The following is a 14,141-nucleotide window of genomic DNA, read 5'->3' on the forward strand; positions in this document are numbered from 1 at the left end:
CAATGCCAACAAATATCTGCACCTGGGGAGCCTTGTAACTGTTCATTACCAGATAGATGAGGCATTAGCAGAGATATTTATACCGAAATGCTGGAACATCTTTTTTCCTTTGCACTGCACTGTTAGACATGCATGTTGTCTCTTGTTCTTCCAATAAGCTTTGAGGGTCCAGATCCGCATCCTCCATCTTGTAGAGCACCATGAAATAAACAGGATTTCTTATCAGCACGAGGACCCATCTGCATAGGACCACTTGCAGGATCTGGCCCTTGCAGGATTGTAACTCTTTCAGTGCTCTCTCTGTTGTTATATGTGAGTGCAATGTCCAGTTTACTAATGCCCTTGCTCCTGAGCTATTTATTGTTACTCAGAGTAACGGCGTTACTTCTGCACACTTTTTCCTCCCTCAATTTCTTTCCCTCCAACCCAGCGAGTACTTTTGTGAGTGTCAGGACCAGTGAAGCTTGATTTCCCTAGGAGACAGTTGAGTTGAACCCCACTGTGGATTCCCTGGTGTCTGTTGGATGCCGTTGAACTCGGGATACAGTCGTCCTATGTGCAAGAACAGTAAAAGAGATTACCTCCTCTACACAGCTATCTATTTTTCTGAAATTTGTAGTTGTCAAACTTAATTGAAATTGTTTAACTGGCTCAGAAGTTATTGGCATGCACACAGAGCACGACTGCACAAGCCATATTTCCTTAGGAAACCAGGCTTAGGAGGGTTGGCTTTTCCCGTGTCACAAACATGGCCTCTTCGGTTGGTTTGGTATGCATTTTTGAAAGGCTTTCCAATCCCGCAGTGCCATTCCTTGTTTGAAGTTCCTCTGACAGATCTCCGAATGCATTTAGGCAGCTCTCACCGAGATACCGGCCAACAAGTGACCTCCCACCTTCCTGGTCTTCCTTTTGCATCCCAGGGATCAGCCCCGGTGCATCAGAAGCCCATCAGGTGTTACGGGGGGCACCCTGGAGAGGGGAGCAGGCAGCTCTCCTTCCCCCGGTGCCTCCTGCGAGCCCCGGCGGCGGAGGGTCCCAGGCTGGCTGCCCCCGGGCCGCCCTCCCCGGGCTGCCGCTCCCGCACCCCCAGACGGCCGAGGAGCCGCCGCCGGGGCCCCTATGCAAGGGACGAGTCGCCAGGCTGCCTTTGGCGACTCGGGCCGAGGGCACCCGGGAAGTTTTCTGGCGAGGGACGGGGCAGACGAGGGGGGGAGGCGGGAGGAGCGGGGGGCGGCGGAGCGCGGGGGGCGGCGGAGCGCGGTCAGCGGCGCGCCCGGCCGCCGGGGCCGGGCCGAGGCGAGCGGGCGGGCGGGGCTGCGCCGGGCCGGGCCGGGCCGGGCCGGGCGGGGGCGGAGAAGGGGGCACGGCCGGGAGGTGGAGCCGGCTGCGCTGGCGGCTCTGGCGCTCCGCGGCGGCCGGGCACGGGGCGCGCTCGGCAGTGGGAGCCCAGCGCCGCCGGGAGCCGCCCGCCCGCCCGCCCCCAGCGCGGTCCGTCCCCGGGGAGCCGCCGCCGCGGGAGTCGCCTGCTGCTGCAGCCGCCGGCAGGTAAAGAGCCGGCGTTCGCTCCTCGGTGCCCCGGCCGTGCGCGGCAGCCTGTCCTCCGCCAGCCCTGCCGGGGGTCCCGTCCCCCTGCCAGGGCTGCCGGCTCCGGCTTGGCACCGCACCGCCCTCCCGCTGCCCTGGGACGCGGGGGGAGCGGGCTGGCGGCACCCACGGGAGGGGGCTCGCCTCCCCCCGCCGCCGCCTTGCGTCCCCGGGGGGGTGCGGGAGCGCCGTGGCTCCCCGGGTGCTGGGCGTGCAAGTTTCTCGGGGCCGGAACGGCAGGCCGCCTGAGGGAGCGCCGGCGAGGGAGCTGGCGGGGAGGCTCCCCGGCAGCCCGAGCCCGCTGAACTCGCCCCGCTGGTAACACCTCTGCGGGGTCGGGCCCCGGGGAGCCCCCCCGGCCGGTACCCGGCAGCGCCTCAGAGCCTGCCCTCAATATTTCTGTATTATATTGCCCCCCGCCCCGGGAGCCCTTGTATTGGGAAGGCAAGCGGAGGGGCCGCTGGGTGCCTGGAGGCTGCGCCTGGGGCGCTCCGCCGCGCGCCGGGAGCGTTTTGGGGTGCGCCGCCACCCCTGAAGTTTGGATGAGGAGGGTGGGAGAGTTACCCGTCTTTCTGACTTCAGTCCTGTCCGGTAGGAATTTTCTCTTTCACACTTTGCTGATGGGCAAACTGCAATCCCTCCACCCTGAGTCGGTCCCCGCTTTCTGATGGAGACTTAGAGCTGCAACGACATGTTAGTGAGGTGCCACCCCGCTGAGATGTGTCGGTTTTATAAACTGTACAGCTGGGCACTTAAAGTTTTATCATAACTTTTGTATTTAAATGTTGGAGTGAGTGAGTAGGCGGTGTTTTCAGATGCATTGTACATGGGTGGTTTTTTGTGAAGGCTGGTAATTGTAATTTCTTTTTTTCTCTAGCACTTCTGTCAGCAATTAGTAAGCTCAGCCTGATTACTGCTTGTATTTCTATAATAAGAGAAAATTTGAACACAATTAATAGACTCTAGGCACGTATTTCACTGAATAGCCAGTGGCTACCAAAGCTACTTGGGCAGAAGCGTGCTGGAGATGGCTGTGTGCCTGGCTGAGTATAGGCAAATTGTGAGCGCAGGCTTGCCCTGGGATTTTACTAGTGGATAAAAAGTGTGTGGAGTTATTAAAGAGTTGTTTTAATGCAACAGGATGTATCCAAGTCTTTGATGGATTCTACCAGTGAAATGATTATTTTGGTATTCAGCGCTTTTGTAAGGAGCGGCCGTTGTTCTGTCTCGAAAGTATACAAACTGAGAGCAAACGATAGGGATGTCGTTGGGAGAAATAGGTGCGTTCTTTGTCTTTTTCATAATTTGGGGGGAATCTTTCAGATTTGACTGTGTAGCATCATGTACAGATGCGCTTCTTTATCATCTGCTTTCACTGAAATATTTGTATAGTATGTTAAAAGGATTCAAATGTTTGACCCTCCCTGGAAGGCAGTTAATGTTTCTGTATTTGTTGTGGCCGAGGTACAGCTTTTGTTGGCGTAAGCTAAAATACCATGCGATAGAGTTGCCATGAATTTAGGCATAGCGGGGTGAGAAGAAGAAAGGAAGAGCTTTAACTCTTCTGAGACATTGCAGGCTGCCAGCAAAACCGAGATGAAATTTCTACCGATTGTCCCACCCTTTCTGCGAAGCAGACCTTTCCCACAAATTGCTTAGCCACCCCAGCTGCTGTGCGCTTAAACCCGTGAGAGGTGCAGGTGAACGCGTAGTTATCCCTTGGGAAAGGGACAGGCGGAGGCGAGCCGTCGGTCGGCAGCCGGGAGGGTGGCGGGGGGGGAAGCCCGGCGCGGCGGCGCGGTGCCCGGGGCCGGCCGCGACCCCCGTGCGGGGCCGGGGCCGGGTGAGGAGGGCTCGGGTGGGTGATGCGGGCGGTTTCCACGAGAGGGCTTTCTTGCTGTGCCGTGTCAGCCCGGCTCTTCGGCAGAGCCTGGGTAGCGCCGGTGGCCCCTCCGCTTGGTGCGGAGGAGCAAAGTGAGCTTGGGGGTGGCTTTGCTCATAGGGTAAGTATTTCAGATTTCCTTTGTAAATTATGGGGAAATCCCTTTATTCCCTCTGGGGTGTGAGGATGAGACGCCCTGGGAAGAACACCAGTCTTCTGTTTCCAGGCTCGCTTAAAACTTAGAACAGATCCCAGCAACTTAATTTCCCCACAGCGGAAACCGAGAAGAGGCTGAGTGTGTTTTTCACAAAAGAGGAGTGGGGTCTGAGCGTTTGCATCCTCGCCTCAGCTGATGGCAACGAATTACTCTATCCTGGCGTGATCTCATTTTTGGCTGCTTTAACATGTATTATACTTCTCAGGGTGGGGCTGGGCGAAAGGGAAACGGGAATGTGTGCGTATGAAAATGCTGAGCTATCCTTAAGTCCTTTGCCAAGTTTCCTGTGTGTTGTTTAATCGAAATAATTTCATACACGCAGCATTGCAGGTCTGTTTTAAAAGGCAGAAACTATCCGTAACCCAGAATAATACTGCAGTTCATAAAACATGAGTAACATCTGTTACTGTGACTTCAATTTGTTTCTCTCTTCTTGGAATAACCAAGTTGACAGCTCAGACAGTCAGGTTTAATGTCCTGTGCTAAACCTTTGGTCCTGCGTCCTGTGGCTAATTGTGACTCACAGAATCAATAAACCCAGCTCCTGCTCGGCTGCAGCAGCTCGACGGGGGAGCGGGAAGGGCTTCAAACCACCTCACTGCGTGGAGCTAGTCCCTGACAGCAGACAAGGGTGGACAAATTTGGGTTTCTCTAAAACTGGGTCTATCGTGTGCTTGCTGCTTTCAGTGCAGCAGAGCTGGCTGGGATCGTGGTGTTCTCTCAGCATTAGGGCTGAGCAAGTGAGAGAGAGGGTCTGCACTGCTGCAGGGGTAGTATTTTCCCTCCTAGCACCTTTCATCTTGCCTTAATCTGTCCCAGGTTGAATACTGTAGGCAGTTGAAGCAGAGCCATCTCATGCTTTGATGTGTGTTTATTGGCTCTAGTGTCTCATTCTCTTGCCTTTTTCTTTCTAAGTTAGGTTGCTCTCTTCCCACCCCACCTCTCCAAACAAAAAGAACTAGAGCAAAGGAGGCAAAAAGTGAATCAAGTGACTTCGTATTTTTGTGAATGGGTTTTCTTGCTTTGCCCCTGCCTTCTTTGCTGCCTTCTGTAAGATCCCTTCATAATTAAAATATTATGACTATCCTTATGATAGCCCTTCACTTGTGGCAAGGATCCTGATTTGCCGTCAATGCAAAAATACTAGTTTCTGGCATAAGGGCAGATGACATTTCATCAGCTAGTGCATGCCCGTTTTTTTTTTTTTTTTTAAAACCACAGTGCTAAGACCATATGGGCAGATAATGAGTTTAAGCTGATAAACAGCTTACAGATTTGCCCAAATAAAGGACTTTCTTCCTAGAAGACACGTTTTCCTTTAAAATAAATAATGCAGTTCCTGTGTTTTTATTTAATTATCTTGAGTCTTGTCTGTTCTCACCAGGCTGCGGGAAAACAGACACAACTGCTCTGGGAACAGAAGCTACTGGATTTATGGGGCCGTGGGTCTTGCATGAGGAAGCACTTGAAAAGAGAAGTTCAGATGCTACAAAATTGAGGCTTAAGGTACAAAAATAAGCAGATGGTGGTCCAAGTTGTTTTCGGAGAGTTTTGTGAGGTAGTGCATAGTTCTTGACATCTTGAAGATGAGTCATTGCATGAGGTGGTAGTAGGTCCAAGGTCTGTTTGGAAGCTATAAATAAAACAGATGAATATCTATACTCCTTGCTAATCCTGTGAGGCTGCTGAAGCAGTCCTTGTTTGGGGGTAGTGTTGCAAGATAATCACTGCTTTTTGCTTTTTCGAGAGTTTTTGACTAATGTTAGTATGATTTTTTTGTTTGTTTGTTTAACTTAAACTGACTTATCAATAAAATGTGAGGGAAAGATTTTGGATCCATTTTTCTTGTTTTTTGAGGAAAAAAAACGCAAGTAGTACAGTGAGCGTTGGAAAGTTGCTTGGGGAAGTGGAGGTCTGTAGTTTTCACTTCAAAATAGTGACTCAAAACCAAATAATATATTTGCATGAGAGGACAAAGCCTGTGTATTTCTCCCCCAAGATGCACAGGAATAAGCTGTTTGGGATCTGGAGTTGCTCATTCCCTCTTAACCTATTTCTTTGGAGTTCTCTTTTTATTTATTTTTTTTTTTCCTTGGAAATGATTGCTAATCTTAATTGGAAGTAGCAAATGAAGGAGGAAAAAGGTTGTACAGAAAAATCATTTCACACAACTCCATTCTTTCTCATAATGCTTATTCCTTCTAAATTTCCTTAAATATTTTGTGTTTTCCGTTCCCACCACTTCTCAGCACTGGGAAGACTGCTGGACTTTAATTGTATTTCATATGAGGATATGTTCCAGATGTCTAGACCTTTGCTTTCTGATGGTCACTGCTATCTCATTTGTAATTTATACGACAGCCAAGTTGCATTTGGTCCTACCATTGCTCGTGACTGCACAGTTCAGCATTCCTCTTTTGTCCGTTCTTTCCCCTGTGCCAACGTTTGTTATTTTCTTTTCACTGCTCTTGCAGTCTTGAGTTTCCAAAATGGTGAATGAGTTATCCTATCCCTTAGTTCCAGAGGATTCGGGTGAATTCAGTGCCCACCGAATAGTTGATGGGACTTCCTCCCCCTTCCCCCCCAACCTCTTGTGTTGGAGCATTTAGCAACTGCTTTGCTGTTTATCATTTCTGCATTGGTAAAGATCTGTCATGGGCTAATTTAGTATAAATCATCTGAGACTGAAAGATGTGGCTATAGGAGGGCGGTGCATTGATTTTTTTTTTTTTTTTCTTTTTTTTGGTTAACCATACCAGCTGCTCAACCAGTTTGTCAGCATGTTTTCATTTATTTTTGCATAGATAAGATTTAAAGAAACAAATGATAAAGCTGTTTTACTCTTACAAATTGACCCCAAATGGGATTTGCTTCTGCGGCTCTGTCACCTTCTGTTCTCTAGCAATGGGCTTGAAGGATTTCTATTTTCCGAAAGTTTATAAGAAGCAGCATATACTCTTCCAGGGCAGTGGAGCTGTGCTGGAGGTGCTGTCCTTCATTGATCTTCCTCAGAGCTAGAGGCAGAGAGGCTCGGTATCCTGGTGAGTTGTATATGTGTGATTTTTTTTTTTTTTTTTTTTTTGATCCGAATTGTCTCTGCAGGTGTCTTCATCCAGGAAGCTTTGAATGACCATATGCCTAATGTGAATGCTCATGTTTGGTGGACTGATATGCAGTGGATGTTACATTACAATTGAGAGTATTCATGTGGTGTCAATTTACCCTCACCTCAATTTAAATTCAGTTAAAAGAAAACCAAAACCAGTATCTTGTCATTGTCCTTAGAGATGATGGAAGTGGGTTTTTGACTATCACAGGTTTTTAGTATGGGTCTTGTTTCTGCACAGGATCCCTCCTGTCTGCATAGTCTCTCCAAGAAGGATTCCAACAATTGGGAAGTCTCTGGGTGTTCTTGTCCTTTGGGGCTTTTTTGGCCATCAGGATGTTCCCTTTGCTATATATTTACTGAATAAACCTGGACTAAAATGGAAGTTTCCAGCTACCTGATAAATAAATTGACACGTTGCTGTAGAAGAGTCAATTCTTAAACCCACATGAAGTTCAGATTTTTTAGACCAGTGTATCACTTCAGGAAGAAACAGAGGATGCTTTTGATGAAATAAACAGTGCTGAAACTGAATCTCGTCCATGTGCTTGATATTACTTGGTTCTGTGATTATTAAAGGGGCTGCACGATTTTGTGAATTAGGGCTTAGGTCTGAGTTTGCTCAGCTCAGCTGTTGTTTGACTGTGTTTAGTTCATCTCTATTCCTGCCCTTTTGTCTCCCTCATTTAATTGGCACATAGCCAGGTTAGAAAGGGACTTTCTTGGAGTGCCTGTGTGGTGCCCAGTGTGATCTGAAGTCTGCCCTAGTTAGTCTTCTGGAAGCAGTGTAACCAGTATCCTCTTTACTCCCAATGTCTGTGATGTTAAGCGTCAGGACAGAATCTTACAGTGGTTGTTGATCCTGGGGAAGTGGAACTGAACCAAGCTGCTAACATGAAAAGTCATGTAGTATAGCAGAGATGATAATAGCTCTAGTATTCTTTCAGACTTCTCACTTGAGTCATGAACAGCTTTAAATACGTTTTGTGCCATCCCAGATGTCTGGAAAGGCAACAAGACAGATGAGTGGAATGGGGTATGGGACCATATGGTGACTTGTTGACTGTGGGTCAGTGGCACAGCCTGGCAGGGGCTCAGGAGCTTAGAGGCCCTGGCTGCAGCTCGGGTTGTACATACTGTGCATGATTACAGTACTGACTGTTTCTGCAGCTCTGTGCTTCTCATAAGGCACATCACTGAAATTGTAATGCTAGCAGCTTTTTTTCATGGCCCAATGCCCAGTTTGAAGAAGGGTGATTTTGGTCATGTTGCTAGACATACGTATTTATGGCCCTGTTTCATCTGTTGAATTTAATCTGTTGGGGTATTTTTAACGTTATTATGGAAACAGTTACTATATTTACTCCTTACGAAAAGCTCAATGCATGACAGTCTATGAGGAAGGAGTTTTAGAGTAATAAAGATTGCAGTAAATAATGGTGTCTACACTTCTTCAGGAAAAATGGTCTAAATGAACTGACTGGCAGTTTGCCTGTTCTTGAGACATGGACATCACAGGGCACTGAACTGGAACATGCTATGCTGGGAAAGCAACGACAGGGTTCGTTCGTGGCTCACTTGATGGCACAAGTCATTTTCTTGGGGAGTGAAGAGAACCAGATCTTCTTGTGCAGAGAGAGCTTATGCCTATACTGGGCTGGTTTCTCAGACCCGCTGAGAACCTGTTTCTCATGGAAGTCTCTGGGACCTGTGTGTACCTTTCAGATGAACTTCTCAAAACCTGCTGCCAGGGTAAATGAGATAGCGGTATGGAAATTCGGTGGATTTTGGAATGCGAGTCACTGTTGTCAATGTACTTATTTCTGTAATCATTTGAAAACAGCATGCTTTTTGATGTCAGTCTTGGATGATAATAATTGATGGGACTTAATAATGGTAATAATGTGGTGGATCCACAATGAACACATATGAGAAATAATTGAGAATAAACGATTGAATGTCTCAAAATGTTCTTACGAGGGGTGGACTTGAGATCTGATGTATTTTTGAACTGCTGACTACCCCTTGCTCCTCCTAATGTCAGAGGGGATTCTCGGAGCTGCTTAGAATGAGGTGCTTATTTTGTGTTGATCAACAAAGCTTTTGCTTCCGATGGGAATATGGCTGAAGCACAGACACATAACAGGGATTTTCTAGAGTTGCACCAAGCTGTTTTTCAGAATAAGATACAGGAAAAGCTGAGAGCTAGTTCTGGAGATGGTTGAGGCTGGAAGCACCAATAGATCTCTTTGACCTACGTTTTGCTTTGGCAGCCTGAGAATTGACAATGTAATATTTTGCTGATGTGATGAATGACTCTGGGTTCACAGTCTCGAAAAAAGACCTTCCGAACTGATAAGGATTTCAGCTTACAGTGATGCTTTGCCAATTAAAAGCTGATTCTCTTCTTCTAAATGTTAAGAGAAACTTCGGTCAGGACCAACAGTCTGATGAGATTAAGAAAGAATAGGGTTTCCCGGACACTGGCTGGATTAAGGCTTTTTTTTGTTTTGTTTTGAGGGTTCCCCCCCCCCCCCCCCTTCCTCCTCCTCTTCACTGTGCTGAAAGGAGCAGAAGGTTTCATGCTTTGCATTTTGTGTGTTCATATTTTGATACTGCAGTGGGGAGGGCTTGGCAGGAGAAGAATCAGAGTTTAGTTTAAAAAACATTAATTTTCTTTGTTAATGCCGCTGCAGATATAGTTCCAAGTTTCAGTTTGTAGTGGATTTCTTGTATTTCTGTAATGTGATGCTCTTTGGGAACAGCTTTGAAGCTCTGCACTAGCCTTGGGGAGCAGAGGGCACTGGGGGGGAGCTGGACTCTCACTCCCAAGCCCTGTCACTGCTTTTACTGATCAGAACTGAGAGGTGCAAATGCCAGCATCACTGACACCAGCCCGCTGTAGGGCCTCTTTGGCTCTGGGCAAGTTGGGTTGCTTTTCTGAGCATCTGCTTCGCCAGCTGTGAAAATGAAGGCAGTACCCCCAGCATGTGGGTATGATGAACGTTCTTGTTAGCTAATCACGGTAAAGGGCATTGGAACTGTGAAGCGTCATGGGTTGTTGTTTGAAAGTGTGAAGGTTTAAAATAGTCTAAGCCACAAGCTTGCATCTTTGTTAGGGAAGAGAAGTAGTAACTGGGGGTCCCTCTGGGGCAACAGGGGCAAAGGATTTGTGGGAAAGAAGAGGAATTAGTCTATAATGGAGGACCTGAGTGAGAAGTATGCCTCGTTCTAACCTTTTACACAAGGCCTAAATGGATTTACTTCAAGCTTTGTAAAGCGTCTGTCCAGGGCTGGATTTTGCCCTCAGACCACAGGGTGATGCAGTTGCATTTCCTTTTGTTGTTTTTCCAGTTCCCCCCTCCACACACTTGCTTTTTATGATCAAACCTCCATTCTTTAAGATATGCCACCTTGTAATAATGCTCAGAAGATTCCCTATGGGGAACAGTTCTGATTAGACACCGAGGAATTCTTTAATTCTCTTCATACTTCTTACTATTAGGAACATCTTGTTGATAAAAGGTGCAGCTTTTTTCCCTTGCTGTTGCTACCTTTTCTTTGGATTCCCTCCTTCCCAGGCACTACGCTTATTCTTTATGCTCTCCCGTTGTCTTGTCTTATATAAACTCGGTTCCTTGGTTCTTGCATTCAGTTCATTCTTTTATCTTCTACAGCACTCAATGAATGCTTAAAAATAATAAATATTAATAATAGGGCTCTTTGAACCAGCAGGTTCTTTGCTGCTTAAACTCACCTTTTCCTGCCGCTTATCCCCTATTAAAAGTTGCTATAATCTGCAGATTGTAGCTGTAATAATTTCTGCAGCAGCGGCTGGGTTTGTGACAAGCGTAGGATTATAGCTCCAGGTGGGGAAGTGGCAACAGGAGCAGAGATCCTCAAAGGCACAAAGATGTTGTTTCAGTTGAAATATTCTTAGCAATAAGGGAAGAGAAGCCAAAAAATTTAGTGTGGGAATGGAGCTATTTATCTAAATAGCCCTTCTTACACAGGTTTCCATGGCGTGTCAGTGACCTATATAGGATAATCTTGTGCTGCACATAAAATCCTGTGTTTAAAAGGAGAAAAGCATTCTTTCTGGAGAACATAGTTTAAGAAGGCTGTACTTCTGGCAATGCTTTCAAGCCAATTCATAGGAAGCATCTTAAATCAGCAAGGCAAACTGTGAGATACATCTGTGATATTACTGTATGTTTTCTTTTAATTCCCTCTGAAGACAGGTTTACCACTCCTTAGAGCTACGGAAGAAAAAGATGCTGTCTGCCCCAGTGCTTAAAGTTGTCCACATAATGTACAGGCCAGGCTCTAAAGCTTTTACCACACATGTATGTATATGCACACGCTCTTTTGGACATCAGCAACATTTTTACTGTCTCGAATCACACAGACTAAGGAACGAATAAAGTAAACAGGAATGAAGTGTGTGAGGTTTTCCCACCACACCTCCTTTCCTCTGTTTTAACAATACAAGCTGCTGGTTTAGGAGAAGAAGAGAGAATCCTGAGGTGTCAGGGCAAACTTCAGGAAACTTTTTCTTCTACACAGTGTTGGCTTGGCCCTATTTAGGGGAGGCGAGCTGTTTTATAAGCAGAACCTCTGTTGGGTGGGTTGCTTCCAGGCTTATGTCTTCAGCAGAAACCACACTAGTTACTACTTGAGGCTAGGACTGGCTGGGAGTTTTTCAAGGAAACAATTTGCCTGCAGAAAATGCTGATTTATTGAAACCAGTACTGCTTTGCGGGAAAGGGTTGGTCTCCACTCAGTTCTCCTTGGGTGGATTTCTTGCATTTGGGATAGAATTTCTTAGTCAAAACAGAGATGCTGGTTAGGAGCCAAGTGGTTTGGGTTTTTCACCTATGCTGTCATAAATCCAAAACAGGGTCCTGAAAGCAGGTTTCCTACATGCCAGAAATGTATGTCCTAACCACAGGACTGCTGTTCCAGAGCACATGGGTTTTTGCATGAAGGTTTCCAAGGTGGATTCCAAGCTTTTATCCCTATGTAGAATGAAAAAAATATCTTAAGTCTCAAAAAATGTGGTGGGATGAGAAACTAAGTTCCCATCCAGGTGTCCTTGCTGTCTTTCCTCACTGGTTCTGCAGGTTTGTGTCTCCCCTGGATGTGCTCTTCATGGAGTGGAGTGAAGAATCTCTTGAGACCTTGGCAAAATAATCAGCATGTTAGTCACAGGAGGAGAGCGACTGACCCTGAAGCACTGCCGGTGTATTTTGGCAGGGTCAAGGCTATACAAGGCTATATAGCTCCTAAACCCCATCTTTCTCTGAGGAATATTATTAGAAAAGCACCTTAAGCAGCCAAGGAAAATATAGCTGAACGCTGCTGATATGTTTGTGCCTGGGCCATTATTGTTGGGCAGGGCAGGAAAAATAATGCTTAGGGCAAGAGAGGAGCTTCTTGGAACAGGATGAAACACTCTCCCACCGGTTTGATTGCAGTGAGCTCAGCAAAGGCAGGGGTAACATGTGGTTTCAGTAACAGGCCTATTTCTTCTCTCCCCTTGTTTTATGGAGAGAATGGGAAAGTGGTTCTCTCTTCATCCTTTCTTAATTCTCCTTGGAGAGTGAGGAGATAACAGGAAGAAAGCCAGAAGGGGATCTCGGATAAGCTAGGCCTGTGCTTAGCCAGGGCATTTGTTCTCTGTGGTTGCTCTCTGCATCATCAAAGACCCTGGATCTGGTTGTTCCAGGGCAGCTCAGCCACCTGAACCCTGATGCGCTGTGTGCTGCTTGGCTGCTGAGGGGAGCTTTCAGGGGCTTCCTCTGTCGTAAAAGGTGGGATTGCAAAATTGAGAGGCACGCTCCAGTTCTGATCGTATGAGAATGCCACTCTGCCTTTACTTTGTATTTTGTTCCCCCCCCCCCCTTTTAAAAAGGGAGGAAAAAAAAAAGGCTGGGGGTTGAAGCTTCATCTAGGCAAAGGCAAAACACTCCTCTGAAAGGCGAAACATTCCGGGCCCTTGCTGTGTATTTGAGGTTTAAATAACGGGAGTTTCCTTTTTCCAGGAAGCCAAGTGTATCCTCAGATGGTCTCTGCTAACCTGTTTTAAGAAGACTGTTGTTCATCTTGTGGTAGATGAGGAGTCTGAGCTTGCCCTTTTGGTTTCACCCCTCCTTCTCCTTCAAATTAAAGAAAGAGGCATAAGGTGTGTTCACAGCACACAGAAGCATGGGGCAGCAGAAGGCTTGAGCTAGTGGAAACCAGAACCAGGATGTCCATACAGCTCTGCTGGCTGTAGCACAGAGGAATCCACAACACACATTCAACTCTGGAAATCATACATCAAAGCACTCCTGGATGTGAGATGAGCTCCAATGTGTCTGCCCCCCAGGCAGAGATGCAGACCCCAGATACGGAGTGTTTGAAAGAACAAATGGAAACACCAGAAGCCTTGCTTTTATGTTCTTTTGGTGATAAAAAGGCAATACTTATTTTCAAATATTAGATGACGATAATATCTTAATATGTTTTCACAAAAAAATACTTCTTTTAATCAAATCTAAGTCTTCTATCTTTGACTGGAATATCAGCAGCTTTCTGTCTCTTGCTTCTTCTGGTTACAGTCATTAAAAGAACCTCCAAAGGAACTTCTAAGAGGCTGATTGCTAAGGTTCCTTAGATCTGCAGGAGGATGAAGGTAAGCTGCTCCTTTTCTTCAGAGGTTTAGACTGTGCTGTTAATGACAGCTGGCATTTGGGAATTACGTGAGACCTTTTTAAGGACTAGAAAAGTCAGTTTGCATCTTGTAGTCAGTGAATGACCAAACTTTGCATCCATTTCATGTCCATATTTGTTAAGTATATGTAGTAATAAGTATATGGAAATTGTTGAGAAAAGCAAGCTATTGATCTAAGACTTCACTCTTTTCTTCTGAATCAGGGATGGAGAACTGAAAAAAATCAGGTTAGTGTGAAAATAGTTCCAGTAAGCTGAGAACTTAGATGTATGGTTGAGCCACACTGCAAATTTGTCCTGTTGAAATAAGGACAGACACTAGGATAGTGGTGTGGAGGGTTTGCCAGAATCCAGATCAGGGCTGCATGCCCCTGTTGTTCCCTGAGATTGACTTGCAAAATCCTTTCTGTGGCTGGAGCTGTATTCTTGTGAGCTTCAGTGTTGCAGTCTAGGACTGGTCATTTAAACCTGAAGGAGCCCAAAAGAAGCCATGTAGTGGATCTGTTTCCCTTAGCATCCTACAACATTACACCTGTAGACTGTCCTTTAACATGAAGCGGCAAGCTTTGATTCTTTGGTCCCACTCCATACTGTTGCACTTCACAAACATTGATTTTTAAATGGAATATGATTAAATA

The 14,141-nt window shown here is 46.5% G+C and overlaps 1 protein-coding gene across 4 annotated transcripts in view; it reads left to right on the forward strand.

The window, feature by feature from the left end:
* The first annotated feature begins 1,466 nt into the window (after positions 1-1,466).
* TSPAN18 (tetraspanin 18) overlaps positions 1,467-14,141 on the forward strand; it is a 126,996-nt gene continuing 114,321 nt past the window's right edge. For 2 of the 4 annotated variants that reach the window (XM_087746023.1, XM_087746028.1), the window contains exon 1: positions 1,467-1,545. The gene's annotated coding sequence lies outside the window, so the exon portion shown is untranslated. Of the gene's footprint in view, positions 1,546-2,091; positions 2,176-3,504; positions 3,588-14,141 lie in introns of those variants that run through there. The other 2 variants (XM_087746026.1, XM_087746025.1) reach the window with 2 other exon arrangements.

This window comes from Nipponia nippon, unplaced genomic scaffold (assembly GCF_047370975.1).
Source record: "Nipponia nippon isolate SJK-2023a ecotype South Korea unplaced genomic scaffold, ASM4737097v1 scaffold_10, whole genome shotgun sequence".
In the NCBI taxonomy this organism is placed as follows: domain Eukaryota; kingdom Metazoa; phylum Chordata; class Aves; order Pelecaniformes; family Threskiornithidae; genus Nipponia; species Nipponia nippon.